The sequence below is a fragment of the Anopheles stephensi genome, unplaced genomic scaffold (assembly GCF_013141755.1).
Source record: "Anopheles stephensi strain Indian unplaced genomic scaffold, UCI_ANSTEP_V1.0 ucontig122, whole genome shotgun sequence".
In the NCBI taxonomy this organism is placed as follows: Eukaryota; Metazoa; Arthropoda; class Insecta; order Diptera; family Culicidae; genus Anopheles; species Anopheles stephensi.
In genome coordinates, this window is record NW_023405039.1 from 86,110 (window position 1) to 108,228 (window position 22,119).

The following is a 22,119-nucleotide window of genomic DNA, read 5'->3' on the forward strand; positions in this document are numbered from 1 at the left end:
TGTGAAGATGTGTTTGAATTATTTTAACACGCTCGTAAATTCCATTCGCTAACCCGCTGCTAACCTGGCCACTGCATTGCGCGTTGCGTTTCGGGGGGGGGGGGGGGGGGGGGGGTTTGTGTGACAAAACGGAAATCGCACACCACAGGTCCGACACGGGAGTGATGAAACGAACAAAAGCGTTTCCTTTCTTTTATTGTGCCGTTGTGGTTCGGTCCTTTGGTCCATCAGAACAGATTAACTCGAGAATCTGTTACATCCCAATTTTATTCAATTGCCATCGCACGTCGCCGGCGGCTTTGACAGGACAAGAAGCAGCAGATAAATGTTTGCTTATTTCGCACGATCGTGCCGTCAGGATGTGTAATGGTGGTGTGGACGTGCGGGTGAATAAGGCGACGGGAATGATCTCATTATGCGATCGATTTAAGGGAGTTATAGCTGGAGGTTCGTTGGAGAATATTACAATAAATTGTACTCGGATGGCCAATATCTTAAAACTCATTTTGAAGTTAACTTCAACTTTAGAATATCTTGAAGCAAAAGTTTGAAAATAATTTAAAATACTTATTTTAAGGCAAACTTCCGCCAGGTTGCGGTTGCATCCCTTGCAGTACCTGAGCGACTTCGGACCGAATTCCTCCCTTGAAGCATCTCCGTGTTTTTCATCGCAGTAGAAATGTGTCCCCAAAGAAAAGCATTCCACGATTCTTGATTTTCTCAGTCTCCTTCTTCTTCTCACCAACTCTGTTTGGCCTTGTTTCGGTTTCCCCAGCCCCAGAATGTCCCCACGGTTCGCAATTATACATCTTTGTCACCTCCGAACGAACCTGTCACATCGAGCTTGTACACCACCGCTACCCGTCCCCGTGCCAGAATCCGGATAGGAAGACGGAACGACCGTGAAGGTGTTTGGCGTATGTGCCGAGGATATTATGCTGCTGTTGAGTGACAAAATGAGATTTATTACCTCACATGCTTCCAGCCGGATCTCGGGGATTGATCTCGGAATGGGATCTTCAAGGTTTTGCGAGGTGTGACACGTTTATCGGCATCGTCCGGTTATATCGGAACATTATCTCGGCCGACGGCTGATCGGACGAGAAGGCGCGCGATATGCGCGGTGTGTGTGTGTGTGTGAAGCTTGCTATCAATAATGCAACGAACGTTGCAGGACCCTGACGGAACATATCATTCTGTTGGTGGAAAATAAAGCAACGGAAAAGATATTTCCATTGAATGTTTTGTTTTGTAGCCAGCGTCCCGGAGTCTCATTTCGAGGCCGTACCATGTTGCACGTTGGTTTGCTATTCAATTCAATGTAAATTATTGGCCCAATCCGTGTGACAGTTTGTCTGGCCCGAAGGTGTTGACGTTTGCCGGGACGTACACGGAGACAATTATTTTATTGCGCTAAGTAGGCGCTGAATGTCAAACGGGGATAGTAGTGTTGAGCTGTCAACTGGTGCGTGAAGCGGGTTTGGCATTTCTCGAGCGCAAGTGAGTTGTGTCTGGAAAAGGATAAATAAATAAATTAATTCGTCTGAGCATGTTTTTAAAAATGAATAAAATTGATTTCCTTTTTCGAGCGTGAATAAGTTCCCACCCGCCGCTATCGATTCGATTCTGTCATAAATGAAGCGAGGAAGAACAGTACATTCTTCGCATCTTTGGCGGCCCTTAAAAAACGCACCAAAATAAATCGAACGTTAACTGTAGCCGGTCCGGAAACGGAAATAATAAACCAATTGTCACATTGTCACGTAGAGAGCAGGAAATTTATTCCACTGCCACCCAGCCACTATGGGAGGGACGGTGGACATAGAGGCAGGACGGTCATCAAAAATATGACTCCGAGCTTGTAAGGTTAAAAGAAAAAGGTGCACAAAAAAGGTAAGAAAAGCTTCAAAGCAAAACATTAACACAAAACCCTTAAAAAAAAAAAACCCTTGCCTGGCAGCCGATGCACCGTCACTTGCTGCATGATCGCGTTTTCGGTTTACTGGTTTGCTTTAACCTTTTGTGACAGCCTGACGCCAGCTGACCTTTCGGCGGGGAGTGTGCAAGACGCGGGCGAGAACGCGTAGAAGAAGGCATCGGAAGAATATGCTGAACAGCGAGCGGCATTATACACACGTATCGTTGGTGCTTTCCTGTTTGCTGCCTGGATGCATCGATAATTTATTGTGCGTATGGTGGGTGCATCGTAGAAGCCAGCCAGCCGGAGAACCGGGAACAAAAACAAATAATAAGCGGTTTTATGAGCCTTCGGAATTGCTTAAAATTAATTCCTATTAATTTGAATTTATTGCGCACTTTAATGGCGCCCCAGCTGTGTATGAGGCGGCGGCCGATGGTGCATCCATCCAACATGCCCCCGAGTGCAACATGATGCATATTTGATGAACATTCTGTTGCACTCGGGGTAGGATAAGCAAAGGGAAAGTGTTTTCGAGAAAGCAATGATAGAAAAATGGATAAAGTTTGGGAAAAACAATAAAAGAGTGATGAGGAGTATGTAAATAGGGTGCTCAATGGTTAGCTAAAATGAAGTAAAATTTAAATAATTGTAATTGTAAAAAAAATGTGAAAAGGATACATATGTGTTGTAATGGATAGGAAACAAAAATGAAAATAGAGAAAAACAAATAAAAATGCAAAGAAAATATTAAAAGAACAAAAACACGAAAAAGCAAAGTAAAACAAATTGTAAAATATCTGAATTTGATAGATGTGATTGAAAATGATCGCCAATAAATTTTAAATCCATAAACTAAACAAATCAAACCTTGATTCGGTATCCAAGAGTCGGTTCATGTGTTTCTTATAGACTTTATACTGTGAAATAAATTGAGAATTAAAAAAAAGGTGATGCATGATGTTCAAAAGGAGGTAAGCAGAAGAGGAAAATAATTAAGTCGAAAATAAAAAATAGTTTGTAGAACAATACTAATACTACTAAACTACCACTAAACTAAAACAATAATGTAAAGTAAAAGTATTTTAATTTAAAAAAATCTTTGGATACTTAACATCAAGTTAATCAGGTAAATTGAAATTTAATACAGAAACCATAAATAAAAAAGTAAAAGAGTTAATAAGACAATAAAATTAAATTAAAAAGAAATAAAAATGGATAAGAATGAATTTTGAAAATAAAAGACATTCCCAGTAAAGACATGCAAAAAAAAAACTATATAGGGAAAAAGAGAAAAGAAGGGAACTGAAAAGACTTTAAGCGACAGCGAAAGAGTTGAAAAGGCAAAACATTACCGACAAATACAAAATCTTTGTTGTGTTAGTTTACAACATAATCTTACTTCTTGTTTTGCATTAAAGGCTCGGAAGGTTTTGGACCGTTATTTAGGCTGATTTGTAATTACTATATCTCTTTAACAGAATAGAATAAACTAAATTATTATATTTTTTTGACTAGTTGCTTTAACTAAAAATACTAAAGCGATATATTTTTAAAAAGCGATGAAATTTAAGAAGTCATTTAGTAAAAAATTAAAAATATAAAATTTGTAAGATAACAAATCGTTTTATAATAAAGCAAGTTAAACGAAAATCTACGAAAAAAATACAATAAGCAAATTGCTTAAAATTAAAAACAGAACATGGAAGAAACAGAATAAGTGTTTCTTCTTCCTAGGCACTACAACCTCGATAGAAATATCTCTACTGGGAGGAGGTCTGGATGGGATTTGAACCCCGGTCCTGCCATTTAAAGATCGGCACCGTCCGGGACCTCAGCCACCGGACCACTCCAATTAGCTGTTTAAAAATTTAAAAATAATATAAAAAGAAATTATTTGATGTCAACTGTGCATAATTAATGTATAACTGTAATTATACTAATGAAGCAATAGAGAACATTAGAGCAATGTTCTAAGAATAAAAAAAATTAAAGCAAAGTACTAAAAGAATAGATCATATTTTAGATATCCCAAAAGTCAAATCCTAAAATAAAACCAGGTAAAAAAGAATACAGAATCTTTAACCTTTTACACTTCATTTGACATCCTAGCGTTGCAATTTTGATGCATCTCTTACTGTTTAGTTGCCATTTTTTGCAATTTTAAAATTTCTGATCGTAATAATAGGTCGTAAATGATAGTCGTCGGTCAGTAGCTTCAGCGCTGAACCATCCACCCGAGACCCCACGAACCGTTGTGGTTTTCTGTTGAATCTCCACTGACTCCCACCAAAACACCCAGCCACACACACACACGGCTAAAGTTCAGGAATTTGAAGGGCGAGTCTGGGCGGAAAACCGGTGGCGACCAGCCAAAAAAAACTATTTGTTTTTCCTTTCTCAAGCGCACTTCCTTGTTGACGCCTCATTGCACAAGGAGGGGAAAAGGGGGGGAGGGGGGGGAAAGTGGCATCTCGCCATATAATCAAACGCAATATGTGTTTCACACGGACCGCCGGGAGTGGGCACGCAAATTACGCATGGTTCTTTGTGCCTGCCGGAGCCACACACACACACACACACACACACACATCACCCAATTGTGAGCTGCGTGCGTGTCAATCGCGGGTGCGCTTGGACGATGCCGATTAAAAATGCAGTGGACCTGGGGCTGGGTTAGGAAGCGTCCGTTTGGGGTACATTTATGGGCATTTTATGAAATGCTCAACATATGCACCCACCACGCCAAACACAGAGTCCAAACCCCGATGGACCCGTCACCAGGGTTTCGTAGCCCGCAATCATAATGGGGAGATGGAGTGGAATATTCGATTAAAGTAAAAGAAACAAAACGTGCCCCCAGTCCGGCAGGGTCCAGGGAGAAGCGCGGAAATGAATTTGTCCACTTACCAGAATCGCTGTGTCGCTCGCCTATCCCTGGTCGGTAGGTGCTTGTTGCACACCGTTTTCGATGGACAGCCGGGCAAGCGCAAGTGACAGTCACGCGTCATAAAACATTGGATAAATTATGCTTTCTTTTCGTTCTACGCCTGATCGAGGCTGGAACCTATCGAAGGGGGACAACCTTTCGCAGGTTGTCAGGTCACATGGCTTCACAGCCATCCTTCTTCGTTGCGTTTTCTGTGTAGATATTGTGCGTGAGTTCGATTTGTGCAATTAATAGGAAATGGAGATTGTGTGTGTGCGACAGTGGGTGCTGTGCTTGATTTTATGTGCCCTTGTCACTTGCTCACAGCGAACCGACACGCGCTTTATGTGTGTGCACGATTGTATAGACCCATAATCACCACCCGAGCACAACCATTAAACACACCCTGATTTGCTGGCGTTTTTTCTCAATTTTTCGGTAGCAAGGAGAAGCAAAGCAAAGAAGGTAAATGTTGCTGCTGGAGTGTCATCGGGAAAAAACACTTTCCAGGGAGTTTGTTTAATGTACGCTGGATTGGAAAACTTTCCGCCTGAAAGAGCATGTAAGTTATGACGTATTTATTGCTGGTCTAACATCAATAAAAATACCTTCCCTTAGCCGTTGCGAGCCGTTTGAAGGGCTTAATTTGCATACGATTGTGGCAGGGCTTGCAGTGGGGAAGTGATGGAAGGAAAGTTAATAAAAAGAACTGTTTTAATTTTGTTTGTTTAGGGGATGGATAGATAGAAGCAGTAGCAGTAGAGCAAGAAGTGGTATGGGAAGATGAAAGCTGTTTTGGGCTCACATTAAACTGTGTGTTGGAGTCTATAATTCAATCACACTTTTATCGTTTGTTAATGTGTATTAATCTAAACAACACGCGGAAGCCGTTACTGTTGCAGGAAAAACAGGACATTTGTTATGAAAATATCTGATTATAACGAAGCTACGAAACGATGCAGCAAAAAATATCTCTGCATGTTTGTTTAAAAAATTTGTTTGAGATAGCTTAATTTATAAAAGTTTAATTAAAAATTGTTGAAGAGTTTTCAATAATTCGTCTGCAAAGAAATTTAAATTCATTTTTATAAACATAAGAAAACGTGTGTATCAATCAGTGTTCGATAGTCAGTCCTCACTATGGGGGGTCCGACCCAGATGAGATTTCAACCCCGGCCCTACCGTGTGAAGACAGGCGCCGCTGTCGCATCTACCACCGAGCCGCCACAATCAACCGGGAATCTAATGATCTATTTTACACAGTTTAAAGCATTAGAAATAATTCATAAACTTTTAGTTTTTTTTTGTACAAGTTGGGTGCTCTATGTGCTGTATTGATTATGCGTAGGGTAACACTTTTTGTTGTATTATTCGTTTCTCCATGTTTTCTTATATATTTTATCGTTAGATAATCATCTATTATGAAATTTCTCTTTTTTGTATTCATGTTCTAATTAAGTAATATTCTTCGGTTGATTTTAGGCACTTGCTATGTTTTGTTTTGCTAGTCATCTAGGCCTGTTTGTTGTACAGGGAGTTGAAGATATATTTACTACGGATCGGGGTTTGAATCATGTCGCAGAACGCCAGAAATGACAGGCCGAGACCTTTCGAGGCTGTAGGGCCAAGGAAGAAGAAGACTTGGTGGAAAATGATGTTTTTTTGCGATTGGGACAATTTATTTTTATTGAAAAAGTAGTTTGCCATACTATAGATTTAAACTATTCAAATTATTCGCCTCTGGTATCGGTTACGGTCTCGATCCGGCTCGGGAACCTGGAGCAAGCCCTCGCAACCGTTTCCCTGAAAAGTGATTTGATTTTCTCGACTAGTTCCGCCATGGTGTTGCTGAAAGATCCATTAGTGAAACATTCGACTGCTCCTCGGAACAAAATAATCCAGAGGATTAATAACCGTAAGAAGAGCAAATATTCGGCGCGGTGAAGTTCTACAAACTGTCAGCCAACCATTTGATGCTTTGAAGGTGTGATCCAAGGCTTAACTATCACTTCGGGATGCTGGAATTCCGAGCCCGTATTTTGACCCCTGGATCTTGCAGCACTCGCGACTGCTGCCCGCTTTTATTTCAACCTTACAAATCTGCCTTTCTTTATTTTTTTCTCTTCAAGTATGTGGGATTGTTTGTTTGATTTCTGATTTTTTTGTTGTTGATGGTAATTTTTATTAATTTAAAAGACCTTAGTGCTAAGCAAATTTGCTATATTTACTTCTTCTGAGGTAGTCCGATGGCCTCCCCGCACGCAGGGCCGTCTATCCAGCTACAGGGAAAATCAAGCCCCGGTAAGCCAGAAATGGCTGGCCAAGACCTCTCGAGGTTGTAGAACCAAAGCCGAAGAAGGAGAAGAAGTCTTTTATTCCCTCTTTACTTCGAAGAGATCCTTAAACTTGAACACAATAGTTGTCAATAGTTGACCTACTGGCAAGACGTTAAAATTGTCTAGCGATCTTAGCTTGGAGAAGCCAATGGCATTACTACCTATCATTTTCTCCTTCTATTTATGGGAACGTCTTTAACAGTTTTTCAAATAGTCTGGTACCATTCTCATGATCAGTTCATCTTACCCTGACGAGATAAATTACCTGTACAAAATTCCGATTTCTGAGCACCAGAAGAAGAATTCGTCAGTTTAGGAGCGTGTACTGGGACTGTAGATGCTCTATGCATTAGCTGCTACGTTCACCTTTGAAAACTGTTTTGAGTGAAGATTATTCCACTGGTTATACCAGTTGGCATCTGAGATCTCCTTGTGTGTAACTGAACCTTTAACATAAATTTTGCGGAAGACTTGATAAAATTGATCTTATCATTAGTCTTTCCGCAATTTACATTCAAAGCAGAAATTAAAGAGCGAAGTGCAACTGGAAAATCAATTTCCTCATGCGTTAAACTTGACGATTTCAAGCTAGTCTATGAATAATTTTTAATTATCTTAAAACACGTTTCAAACGAACGCAAGAAGCAACCGCAAGGCACAGCGCTTAAGTTACTACTATCGGCATTTATCTTCAATCGATAGTTAACCGGGAAACGGGTCATTTTATGTCCACAGTCTGGGACAACCCTCCCTGCTGCCGTTTCGTGAATAGAACGATACTTAAAAAGCTATGAATTTAATGCGATCCGTCACCAAACAGCATCGCGTTCGATAATCTAATACCTGTGGGCTCGGTGTGTCCCAGCGAACCGCCGAAGAAAGCTCCCGTGATTGATAAACATTAAAAATAATAAAAAACCCGTCTATGCATCGATTCCGAATCACCTTCGAAACCGGTTCGAACATAAACAAGGATGTTAATTTGTTTATTGGTCGTTTTTTTTTCCTTTGCTTTCTAGCAGCAGGGTGAGTGTGAGATATAAAGTTTTCCACCGCGTTTAGTACCGCGAAACGCTTTTGATTGTAATCAAAGATGGTCGTGGCAGCGGGCAGCACGGTGTTGAACGGTTAGAAATAAAATACTAATAAAAATGAATAAAACCGAAACCTGGGTCCGTACGTCGATGGCGTGAAGATGTTCGAACCCGACCGTTGTAATGCGAAGGGAATGCAGGAGAGTCTTGGACGGTCGATTGGCTATTAATTATCATTCCATCATGCCGTTTGAACAGCGTATAAAATGTCTCGAAAACGCCTCCGATGGTGAGATTAAATGTCTTCCCAATGTATCGCCTGCCGATCAATACGAGGGCAGTTAAATAATGTATGTATGATGCATGTTTGCGTGGAGATCATCCGTTCGGGATGAAGAAAACGACCGTAAAGATCGTTTGGTAGATGGAATCGTAGGCTAAGTAAGACTTAAAAACCCCGTGATTGTCTTACAGTTTACTTAATAAACTAGAAAAATGCGTCTTTTTCATCTATTCCATCTCGTCCGAAAATGCAGACTGTTCTCCTTAGCTCGTATTCGTACCTTCAAACCACCAACAAAAGTTCGATAAAATTTATGACCGTTTGGAGGCGTTTAAAAAAAAACGTCTAGCGGTTTACGATGCGCCACATTTACTACTGTGCCAAACTGGTGCCGATGAGTATGCGTCGATAACGCGTCCGGGGGTAATGCAAATGATCAGCCACCGAGCTGTGTTCTGGCAAGGCAACACGACAGTAAAAGCGGAAATTAGGCAATGAAATTGGAAACCATTCGTCGTATCGCATTGGATCAAGCGTTCGGGGGAAAAATATGGCGCCGATTTCATTCATCGAAAACGGACCGTGAACGAAGAGCGAGAAAACATTCTTCTCTACTAGAGTTGAGTGTTAGGAAATATCGATCCTAGATGAACCTATTTTCTTTAAATTCCACAACTTGTGTGATATTATACGGTAGCCTGCGAATGGGATGGATTTATATCCCAGACGCATAGATTTGCATATTTTTCATTGAGGAATTTAACGAGCACGTTGTAGGCGGCAGCGAATGAAATTTAAAACCGTGTGAAAATATTGCTTACATTTAAAATATCTTTCACTGTTTATTTGCTTCACGGTTTACTGTATTGTGTCCGCGGGACAGGAAGTAGTAAATTTTTGCAAAGTGTTATTTTCATAATGACCATAACGAATAGCATGTATGTTAGTTTTAAATCTCTTCCAATAGCCAATAGTGTTGTACAGCATATAAATTGCTTCTTCTGTGGCTCTACAACCTGACAGGGGTCTCGGTTTGAGCTAGAGGTCCTGTGTACAGGGAGACGCTACCTTAGCGTAATATTCAAAATAGCTTAGCTTGTAGGAGGTTCAAGAATTAGTAATAATCTACAAAAGTAACATACAAGAATACACAGAAACACTAGAGGTCGTAGAACAAAATACAGAAGCATAAAATAAATTCCGATACTTCATATTAAAGTAAAAGAAGATGAACTAGTCGCTTGACTAGTAAAAACAGAAGAAAAGACAATAGAAAAGAAGAAAAGATAAAAGATATTGAAAGCTAAACACAGTAAAAGAAAAATAGCTAACTACTTATAAATGACCGAAATTTTATAAAAAAAAAACAAAACCTTAATAGTTTAACGGCGACGAGCTGTAGAAAAAAAATGGTGATCCTATTTATTTTTTGCTGTACTCCACACGACAGGACCGGGCTTGAAATCCAATTCAGACGGCCTCCCCGTACGCAGGGCTGTCTACTTTTTTTTTATTCGTAAGGACCGGCCTGGCCGTATTGCTTAGGGTTGACTACTTTACCAGAGGTAAAATGAAGTCACAGAAAGTCAGAAATGGCAGGCCAAAACCTCTCGAGGTTCTAGTGGCAGGAAAAAAAAATATAATATTTTCTTTTATTGTAAGTTTTATACGTAAAACTAAATGAAAACTTTTAACAAAAAAATGTAATAAATTTAATAACGGTGTAGAAAACAAAATCTTTTTATTTATTAGGAACGGCTTGGCCGTATTGCAGGAACAAAATATAATTAAATAGTAAAATGCTCCACAATCAATATAAAATCTAAATAAAATATAAAATCAATAATTAAATGCTCCACAATATGGAGAATATAAATAAAATAACCAAAGAAATAATAAAGGATGCTTATTATCGAAATCTAAATAGGTAAATAGTTTGAGAAAACCAAAACATATTTGGCTTTCATGATTAATGCTTTTATATAATTTGTGCATATAAAAATTATCAGCAATACGGCCATTTCTCATGAATCAATATAGAAGAAAATAATAATAAGACTTAGGATATCGAAAGATGAAATGAATAAAAGAAATGCAACTAAAAACGAAAAATAACAATAATAATAAGAAGAAGAAAAAACAAAAAGTCTAAGTAGAAATAAAAACGTGAATATCAGACGAATAAAACGCAAAGAAAACAAACAGAAACGAAAAAGAAAACATAATAGAATAATATTTTTATTTTAGAAAATTTAGTAAACTTCAAAAATACTTATTCTTTCAGATTCAACAGCAAAAACATCTAAAAAACTACGTATTCGGACGTATATATAATCGAAAAACAAAGTAAAACATAACATGAAATCTCGTCGCACAGTTGGCACAAAACCTGCATCTGTCAGTTGGTGTTGCAAAGTGAACAATCTTCATTTCGACCCAACAATGTTGGTTCAAAAAAAAAAAAGCTATGCAGAAAAATAAAAACAAAAAAGCCCATGTTACCAATGGCAAATGGGTGTGCAAATGTCCTTCGTGGGCGTCGAAGGATAAAAACTTGTCGACACTGGGTCGAGCCAGCGCCAGGGCTCGCGCAATAGATCTCTCACTATGTGTGTGTTTGTGTCCCTCTCTCTCTCGCTTTTTCGCTCAATCCTCCCGCGAGGACAAAACCATGGGAGCGAAAAGGACTTCTCCCTCGATGAACGTCAACCCACCATCTCGATCCTCCACAATCCTCACCCAACCCAAGAAAAAAAAAACAACTCCCTCTGGAAAATGTGACAGGAAGCGCGAGCAGCGGGAAAAAAAGCAATCAGCGAACCATGCCACGGCCAGACGGCGAATGGCGAAGTTTTATGTCAAAGTTTATGACAGAACCAATTAAAAGTATTTCGAACAATATAATTTTTTGTCATGTAAATGTGATATGCGTTTTCCACCCGCCCGCGTGTACCTGCTCGACCTGGCCGGCCCATCCCAGGCTGACATCCACCGAAACACAGCGAATCGGTTACATTTTACGCTGACACCCAGTTTTGGGGGGGCGGGTTTCTCTGCCGCATGTGAGCGTACGTGGCTCCGTTGTCTTTTCGACGCTTCGATGTCGATTTCGTGCTTCGGTGCGGTGGTGTGCTTTATTTGGCGAGCAGAAGCGTGGCGCGGTGCTGCGTGTCAGATCAGTTTGGCCCATTGCTGCTACGGTTGTCAGCGATGGAACATGACATGCTGATGACATGGGTGTATCTTCTGCCCCCGTCCGCTCTCCAAGGTATGGTTTCTGTTTTGCATGTTTTTGAAAGCTTTTCTTGTTGTATTGTTTTTTGGCTAGTATTTCCATCCCAGGGACATCACGCGTAGGATCAATGTTTGCTAGGGAGTGTGTAAGTGCTTATGCTTCCGGGACTAAAAAGCATCAAACCGGAACAAACGGTGTGTTGTAATTTTACTTTTGGTGGAATATACGTGGACATAGGGCAGGAAGAAGCGAAGGGTCTGTTCTAAGCACTAATCAATAATAATAATGTGAAAAAAATAAATAATTGAATTGAGTTTTAGACCTCCATTGATGAGAAAGGAATATGTTAGATTCAGCAAGATCCGATCCTTCTCTACGGTGGCAGTCCTTATAGTCCAAACCAGGACGTCATGAGCTCGAATCAGTGCTATATTTTACTACATTGTTAAAGACCCTTTTTTTGCACCACCTCCTCGAAAGGTCTTGGTCTGCTATTTCTAGCTTCCTTGATTAATCCAAAGATAAATAGTCAACCCGAGGCCAAGACGACGCTGGCATTGGTATTAGCACGACACGACTAGGGATCTAACACCATTCAGACCTCCTCCCTATACTATCCTGCTACGGGTAAAATCGAGTCACAGATAGCTGTTCTAGGTTGTAGTGCCAAAGAAGGAGAAGCAGATAGCCCAGCCCTGACGATAAATGGTTCTGCCATGTGGAAGACCAAGGTACAGCTAGCAGCAACCAATGGATTATCTAATTGATAGTCTTCAAGACTCGAGACTTATCAATATCGAGCTTGATATCAAACCACGGAAGATACTAAATTTATCTTAAAAAATCAACGTAATCTGGAAAATATACCATCAACATAATTTTATTGATAAACGAATTTTTAATTAAATGACAAAAAATAGAAATAATCTAAAGTAAATCTACCACACAGCCATCCACCACGCCACTGGTGCTTTTGTCACCAGCCCGATTCATTCCCTTCTTTGCGACCAACAGAATCGTCACAGCTGCAGCCCGAATCCTTGAAAAAGGAAACGACGCAGCTGCCCTCATCACCAGAGCTAACTCCAATCTGCAACAACGCACCAACCATCAGCTTCCATCCATCATCCAATCTACCCGCCAGGGTATACGTCCCTGGTATCACCGTACTCATGCAATAGACTGGGAACTAAAACACAAACTCCGGGGGACCAGAAAAAGCAGCCACATCTCCAATACCACCTTTATGCACCTGATCCGCACCAAATGCCACCACCATCGCCACATCTACACAGACGGCTCCGTTCATCGGAACTCAGCCGGCTGTGGGATCCATTCTAGCCTAGATAACTGCGCCATCAAACTTCCTGACCACACATCTATCTTTTCAGCCGAAGCAATAGCCATCCGACTTGCCGCCGACGAAGGACTTCGGACCGACATACCGAATATCATCCTCACCGACAGTGCCAGTGTGCTGGCAGCCCTCGAACACGGCACCTCCAAAGATCCGCACATCCAGCTCCTAGATGACATCCCTTCATCTCCTGAAATAGTCTTCTGTTGGATTCCGGGTCATTCCGGAATCCAAGGAAACGAGAAAGCCGACCGATTGGCCTACATAGGCCGACTCCGTCAAACTGAACCACACGACTCCCTATCTCGCCGAGACGCCATCCGCTTCATTAACACTGCAACCGCTCAACATTGGAACACCATCTGGTACAACCTAGACCTCTCCACGAAACTCTGTAACGAACCAACGAGTCTTTTCGCGCCTCCGCATCGGACACACCCGCCTGACTCACTCCTACCTCCTCGAAAAATCCAGTCCTCCACTCTGCAGCTTCTGTGGCGTTGACATCACGGTCCGCCACATTCTCACCGATTGCCATGGTTACACTATACACCGAAACACCTGCCAACTAGATACTGACCTAGCCACCATTCTCTCACCCGACAAACATCAACAAAACCGCCTAATTCGATTTTTACACATCAGCAACCTTAATAGAGAAATTTAGTTTTAATCCGCAATAGTTTTTTTATGAGCCTCACTTGTAATAGTCCTTAGTTACAATCTAGCCATAACCACAATAGCCATGTAACCTTCATACCGGAAAGAGGCGAATAAAGTCTTTAAGACTCAAAGCCTCTATTAATAAATTAAAAAAAAAATCTAAAGTAAATGGGCATGGTTCAAAATTGGTAAAAATGTCTAAAAAGTAAAGCAAAAAACAAGACAAAAGTTAAACATTTCAAAAATACTAAAGAAATACGATTAACATAAAGAGTAGCAATTAGTAAAAGGTGATTTTTTGAATATAGAGAATTTTAGTTGGTTGGATCTAGATCTTCAAAACTGGACAAAAATACTTAAATAAAAGAACAGAAACAAAAAACAAAGAAGATTAAATAAAGAAATCAAAGACAAAACAAGAAGGAGATAAAAACAAAGCAGATAAAATTGATCAAAATTTGAAATTGGGGTAAAATCTAATTTAAAATAAAGGCTCAGCTACTAATTTGAACTGAACAAATAACATTTTCTATAGATTGATTCGTACGGTGGAAATATTTCCAACACATAGCTGGGTTAATAACAAAAATAGTAAAGTTTTATTAAAATAAATTTATTTATAGATTTTATTGAAGATAAAATCTCAATTTTGTTTGAACGATCAACATAGAAATGGACATAAAATTTTTATCGAAGACGGTACGGTCTTTCCTATGAGATGAAACCGAGGGCTTTCGAATCCAATTGCCTCATTTAGCCCTCCCGCGCAGTCGACAGCGGTTCAATCTGCACATTCCTTCCATCACCACTATAGCACTGTTGGTGCATCGTTACGTTGTTGAACAAGGATGTTCAAAAGTCGGAGCCGAGTACTATGCTTGTGTTGGGAATCCTCCGCATGTAGGCTCCATTTCTTCAACCAGGCTCATCTTCCAACATTTAACATCACCACCAAAGGTCTACAACGGAAGATAATCGACCGACTTCCGGATACCCAAGTGGCAGTGAAGTCGCTTTAAACTAACTAGCGAAGGGTCTGGAAAAACATCTCTAACCAGAATGGCTTGTGCTCCCTCAGCCTGCTCAGTCTTGTGGTGGATACAGCGACACGCAACAGCTGATACAGCAGGACATCGTGACGCTTAGCAACATAGCCGATTCGTTCGATCCAGCACCGCATAGTTCTGCGTTTACCAACCGTAATTCGATCGGTGCTATCGACCGGTGGCGATCGGTTGCTAACCGTCGATAAACGCCTACCAAACCAAAATAGGAATGCCCAGGTGAGCTGGGCATTAAATAAGTTAATTGCGAGAATCACTATCGTAGAAGCCGCTAATCAGGCCGGGTGTCTTTTTAATGTATTTAGAAGAATCCAAATGTCACGGTCTGCTCCCAGTTGGAGACTCTAAAGCATAGGTTTGCCTTGTGCTCTAGGGTATCTAGTGGTTGGAGCATACTGATGCAGGCTAAGGAAGCCATCGGCCCTAATCACAACCTTAACTTTCCATCCCTCCTCATACCTTGCTTAAGCCATATTAACATAAGCAAGAGGGTTCCCATCCTACGTACGTATGTTGGGAACAACAATGCTGTGATTGATGGAAATGTCCTTATATGTTCTTTGTAAAACTTGTACGACTCTTCTACATGTGCTCCACCTTCTACCATTAACTAATATTAATAATATTAAAAAAACGTCTAACAAATATAGATTTGATTTTTTTTTGCTGTATAGTTCATAATTCTTACGAGTTCTTCTAATTCATACGAGTAATACGATTAAAAGTACAATTTATTATTTATTTATTTATATAGAAGAAACGATTTAACTGGTCAACAGAACTGTGTGATGGACCTCCATTTTTCCTCCATTTTCCATTCCCAAAAGTTACGCAAAGAGCTCTTACTACCCGACCGTAACATATTGCGGGCCACTCTACTCAGCAGTCCGGTTATGATAGTCGGACATACGTTTTGGTCACATTTAAAACACCATAAAACCGTTCATCCTAGCCCGGCCAAACCACTCGGAGCAGTGGGAACACTGGCAATGAATTTTACGTTCACTTTGTTTGCATATAGCTATATACTCACAAACGCGTGTGTGTGTTCCCGGTTCAACTACCACCGGGAGCTACATTGATGGGGTGATAAAAATGCAACCTAGTTTTATGTGTCGCTCGCCGTAATGCCCTATTCTCGAGGACATAATTATGCTCGTTTTTTTTCTTGGTTTACTTCGTTTTCGCACAGCTAATGACGGTTGGTAGAGCGTAGGGTGAAACAACAATCTAGCCAAGGCGTTTGTGTGGAAGCTCGCAGGGGTCGTGCGATTCGTCAGTGATATGAGTAATTAATTCGCTAAATTGTCGCTGGTAATTTTATTTCCGATCCATCCCGTTGGTCGGGTGGACGTAAATAGTTTCGCCCCTCTCTGCTTCGCAACTGCGTGGTAATTTGCGTTGGCAATAGTTTTTCCTTTAACAGCGATAGCCGAGGGTCGGTAGAAGTAGCGAACTGGTGCTCGCAAGTGATATGAAAATAAAAGCGAAAAACCCCGGACAAAGATTGTATTATAGATGAATTGCGAACATCAACGACAGACGCGAGTCGAGAGATCGTTTTTTCCCTCCCCCATCCCCCCCATCCCCCCCCCCCCCCCCTGCACCAGGCACCGGATGTTGGTTAATTTTTGTTGTGCGTTCGAGTGCGTTTGAAAGATTTCTTCGATAAAGTGTGCGTCGCAGTCCGAGAACATTACGCCGGGGGCAGGGAGATTTTATCGCTCTGGGTCGGCGAAGATGGTCAGTCGAACGATTACCACCAGCCGTCCAGGACAGTGCGTCAGTGCGGGGTTTTATGGCCTCCTACTCGCTCTCGCGAACAATTGTAGTCACGTTTAATTCGCAAATGTCGCTTTGACGCAACAAGCCTTAACAATTGTTTGTGGTGAGGGTGCGGACAGAGGGTAGGGGGGATGGTTCAATGTTTAGCGAGGGCATTATTTGTGGTAAATGAGTCAGGGGTTTGGGAGATCGTTTAAAGTAATGAAGATACTGGATGTTGCTGTAGGGATTTCGAATAACTATAGACTTCCTGAATGATTGTGGATGGTTTTGCTCAAGAAATAAGTATTGTGCTTGTTTCGCTTGGTACTAAGTCGTGTGATTCATAATATAGGTTCTAAGACCTTAGTCCTGGACAGTAAATGAGCATTTAGTTCGTTTTGAATGTGTATCGCACTATTTTAATGAACCCATCACATCTCTTTTCGATCAGTTTTGATTGGTTTTTGGTTAATCCATTGGTTTAAATGCCTCGTAGTTTATAGTTATTTACGAAGTTTAGTTTGTTTGAATATCCTCAAAGCTGTCGCATAAATCTAGCACTAATTTAGTCACAAAAGAACCTCTTCTCTGTTTTAAACTGCCAGAAGTCTTGGCGGGCATTTTTAGCGTTCCTTAGCTTTTTTAGTTCTTCGTACGGAGAGCCGATCCGAATGTGTTTCAGACTTCCGTTTCTAGGCTACAATATTCCAGGAGTGTGGTAGTGTTGAACACTCTGCTTCAAGTCTAAGCACATGTAAATAGGCAACTGATCTTGGTCCAGTATTTCTCCTATCTTTGGCTGGTGTCTCTATGAGTCCCTAAATGTTTGGAACTCTCATCTTCAACACCCATATTATGATGTATCTGTGACGTTATTGGCGGTACAGAATATTCATAATACCAGTTCTTACATACGCCTCTGAGACATGAAATCTGTCCAAAACTGACGAGACCATCTAAGCTGCGTTCGAAAGGAAGATGCTCAGAAGGATTCTTGACCCCGTGTGTGTGGAAGGACAATACCGGAGCCGCTACAATTACGAGCTTGGTCAGCTTTACGGTGAGCTAGTCACGTCATGAGAATGACACCAGACGATACAGCCCGTAAAGTCCTTTTAGTCCGTCCACACGGACAAACGAGGCGTAGTAGGCACTGAGATGAAGTGATGGCGTTAATGCGTCCGCCAGAGCGGTCGAGATAATCGATTGGCAGATGACGGCACTGGACCGTGGCGTAATCGAAGATTGTTTCAGCAAGCCAACATTGCCAAGCAAATGTAGCGCCGGATATGTTAGTTGCTAAGTAAGTCCTTGTCCACAGTTTTAGGTACAGCTGAAGATCTCGTAACCATATAGCGAAAATCTTACAACTGGACATCCCCTGCTAGCATCTCCTGCTGCAAAATCATGAAAACGAGGATTCTTTGCAGAGTTTACTACAGATTAATCGCATATTCTAAATCCACCAGATGTTATGCAGATTGTTCTTGGCCATATACCTTAGTGAAGCCTGGTGGATAAACTTCTGAACAGCAAGCCTATGGTCAGAGTTGTGTGGAGAAATAGAGCAACATTCGATCTTAAAACTTGTCTAAATGTTTATTCTACCAATTTTGGCCGCATTCACAAATTCAAGTTCAAGTTAATGGCAAGTGGATAGAAATATGATTTTTAGGACGTATCGTGAGGAATCTGCTAACCAAAACATATATACAATTCATCCTCCAACTACAACTACTATTTTGGTTTTGTGCTTTAGATGCCCGTAGTGAGGACTGACTATCCAACTACGTGGTATCAATAAACCTAGATAGTCAGAAATGCCAGGCCTAACCTTAGAGGTCGCAAGGCCAATCAAGGAGAAGAATGTGAACTTCAGTAGCTGATATAAACAAATCAAATAAAAGTAAATTATGCAAAAACAGCGTTCAAATAGTTCAGTGGCAGCATAAACCAGCTCATCATAATTAAAACTCGTCTGGTGTTGCAAAAACTGTACATCAGAATAATTCCCGCACGTCAGAGGGTATTGCGAGGTGTTTCCCAGCTGATCCAGGTTTGGGTGTGACCGCCGGTTCGGGATGATCGCATCAGCCGCTCAATCTGTTCACCACAATCGGCTTAACACGCACAATATATCGAAAGAGAGGGAGAGAGAGAGACAGAGAGGTTTTCCTACCCGTGGACGGTATTTGTGACGGTTGGTGACGGCCACTGTTGCACGAGGAGGGTTTAAATGTTTTATTTCAATTAAATGTACCCGCTGGATGGAAGGGAGTTGTTGGCGGAAGATCGTATGATTATAGTTTTTTCTTCATTTCTGTAAACTCTATTCACCGTTTCAGCGGGTTCAATCGATCGGGTATTTAAAACGATGTTAGTGTGAGCGTTGGTGGTGAAGATGAAATCGCATTTTTAAGTGCTGACTGTTGGCTCACTTTTCTGTACGTTTTATGTTTGGTGTGGCGGTTTTGTATACGGTAGCGATTGCCACATCCCTCACACCCAGTTGATCGTTAATTTATTTCAACCTTTTTTTTCTGCCCAGCTCTCTCCCAGTTTCCACGCCCGAATAAACCATTGACCGACGATGTGCAGCTTTTCAACTCATTTACAGTGAGCTTTTTTCGTTCCCCCTGTTTTTCGTGCGCTCGCCGGCCAATGTGTCACGAGTCACTACACATAAATGTATATCGGTTGGGCGCTTTTGTTTATTGGCATATCAATTAGTTTCGATTTTATTTCGTTCGGTCTCGCCCTCCATGCTAAATCACGAAGGAAGCGGCGAGGAAGCACGAGGAAGCATAAAACGATCCCCGGGAGGAAAACGAAAGGAAACCAACTCATCGCTGTGCGCTCAGTAGTGCCGCAAAAATGGCTTTTTTTACAGGAAGCCAAACTGAAATTGTAACACCATTTAGGAGTGTCTGTTCGAGGGTAATAAAAGTTTCAATCCCAACCAAGTCACCGTACAGTGTACAGTGAGAGAAGAAAACAAAAAACTGAAAACCAAACCAACGTAAACGCATTTCGCCCCCCCCAAACGGTTCGCCAAGCGGGTGGAATTTTGTATTCCACTTCCTTCTATTGTTGACGATAATTCGAACTGCAATAAATTATGTTGATTTGAATTTTCGTTTCGGTTAAAGGCAGAACGAAAAAAAAACGACACACATCTACGGGGTGCGTAATTTTAGAGCAAGCAAATGGGGCACCATCATCCTGGGTGTGTCCAGAGCGAGAGTGAGAGCGAGAGCTTTGGGAAGGTTCCGACTCTTTCACCAATGCCACCACCCGCTATGGATGTGAAGAAAAATGCACTTTCGCGAAAATGGATGCACATTTGCCGAGGTTGGCGAAATGCAATGGAGCGAACCGAGAATGCAGCAAAGCAGCAACAACAACAAAAACTCCGAGATAATGATGAGTTGATTTGTGGTGATTTTGGTTGAGGTTGAGTGCATCGGTTGTTCGGTGATTGGTGTGATTGAGCCATCAGACCGGCAACGGAGAGGCTTTTCTGGTTGCTTTTAATATTGTTTTTGAATTGTTAGTTGGCTTTCAAAATTGCAGTGTTTAGTTTAAGTATCGTTTTACTAAGTCTACAGTCACACTTTACACGGCAGGACCCGGGTTCAAATCCCATCCGGTCTGGCCTCCCCGTTCGTAGGGCTGACTACTTTTCACCGAGTAAAATCAAGTCACAGAAAGCAAGAAATGGCCAGCCAATATCTTTCGAGGTTGAAGTGCAAGAGAAGAAAAAGTTAAACCTTGAATAATTCCTTCCAATCAATCAATTCAGTCAAATTTACCAATTGCTATCGCACAATAACTTTTGTTGTCCTTTTATTTGAATTTGGAACCATTCCATTTTTGAATCTATTATCGTAATGTTTATATCAAAGGTTAGTAAAATACTTAAAAGACTGCATCGCATATTAAAATGTGAAGCCATAACTTAGAGTTACGATCTTGATCATGGCGCCAGTTTTCATATGCCAGGACTGGGGTTCAAATCCTATCCGGACCGTTCCCCCGTAGTAAGGGCTGATTAGAGTCATCTTTATTGTATGAGGCTTTGTTGTAAGTGATGGAAGCCATATATGGCAGGCATGACATTAAGAAGTCGATAGGCCGAGAAGAAAGAGAGAATGAGGGATCGAGATCTTGAAAGAAACTGTAGAAATAAATTTTGAATGCTATTTATCTAATTCTAAAACTTTAGAACATTTGCATACAGACTCACTATTTAAACTTTTCTTAGTCAGTACTGTTTAAGCTCTTGAAAATGTGAGCAGAAAACTGCGGATTATTTGTAAGCTATTGATAATGTTGCGATAGATAGAAGCTGCATACGATCAGCAGGTAAAGAGATTGCTGTTGACAGTGGTGGATCTAAAGCTTGCCGGAATAGGCAGCCCCTTCTTTAAATCTCCCATGGAAAGGCCCACATGTAAGAGGTTTCTTGCACAGGACCCCTTGCTGGGAGCCTGGCCTATGGAAGTTCAAAGGATCCGAGTTATCCTGAGTAGTACTGGCCTCAGCTTCCATTGTTTCTAGCGCCTTCAGGGATTTTGGTCCACTCTGGTTATAAAGTTGAGTGAGTTCTAGTATACCGTTGCCCCGTACGTAAGACAACCTATAAAGCTACCTATAAAGCTAAAATATAGTCGAAGAAAGCCAGTAATGTCAGGTGAAATCTTCAAGGCCCCTAGACGTTACTAGGTGTTAAGATCTTGTAGTCCTAAACAGCGCTGAAACTATGGCTCAATGGTAGGAATTGATCGAATATGAGAAAATATGCTCTAGGGTCGATTATAACGAGCAACACCCGCCAACAAATAATCCCCTGATCTAATAAAAACGCTTAGTTAAAGTATTGTTTTGACTCAATATTGGTGTAAGTTTGGCGGAACCACCACACTTCGATGCTTTTACCAGAAATGACAGACTCCCAACTTTAAGGAAGTTCTGATTTGAAAGGCCTGGTCGTATTACTAAAAATTTTCATTTACGAAGAGGCAATAATTATAATACAGGGGTTTTCAGTTGATAACGTAAAAGCATTTCCCAGTCATCTGAAAGCGTTTCCATATCAACTAGCTTTGTTCGCCATTTCATCTAACAAGCCTGCCATAAAAATGAATTTCATTGCCTTATCAACTGGAAAACTCTGTACGAATGAAGGCATCTTTGAGAAACTTACAGATATCGAGATATTGAGTTCTAGTGATTTAGATCTAAAATTTTGCATTACGAATACGTATGAAGATCTTGTTGGAGCTCCCGTGAAGCAACTTATGGAGCGTGGGAGAGGTACAGACCAAAGTTGTCTATCAGCATAGCCCGCAAACTGCCTAATAGAAGAAGATGCCTCCGATCTTATCCTTAAACCTTGGGAGACTTTTAAGCGATTTCTGTGTAAATAAGTCTCTAACCTAAGCGTATCTGAGGTGTCTGGGAATGAAATAAAGCACGATCATCGGGTCTCAGGCCCAAAGTGTGACGGAATCTTTCTACAACGCCATCCACA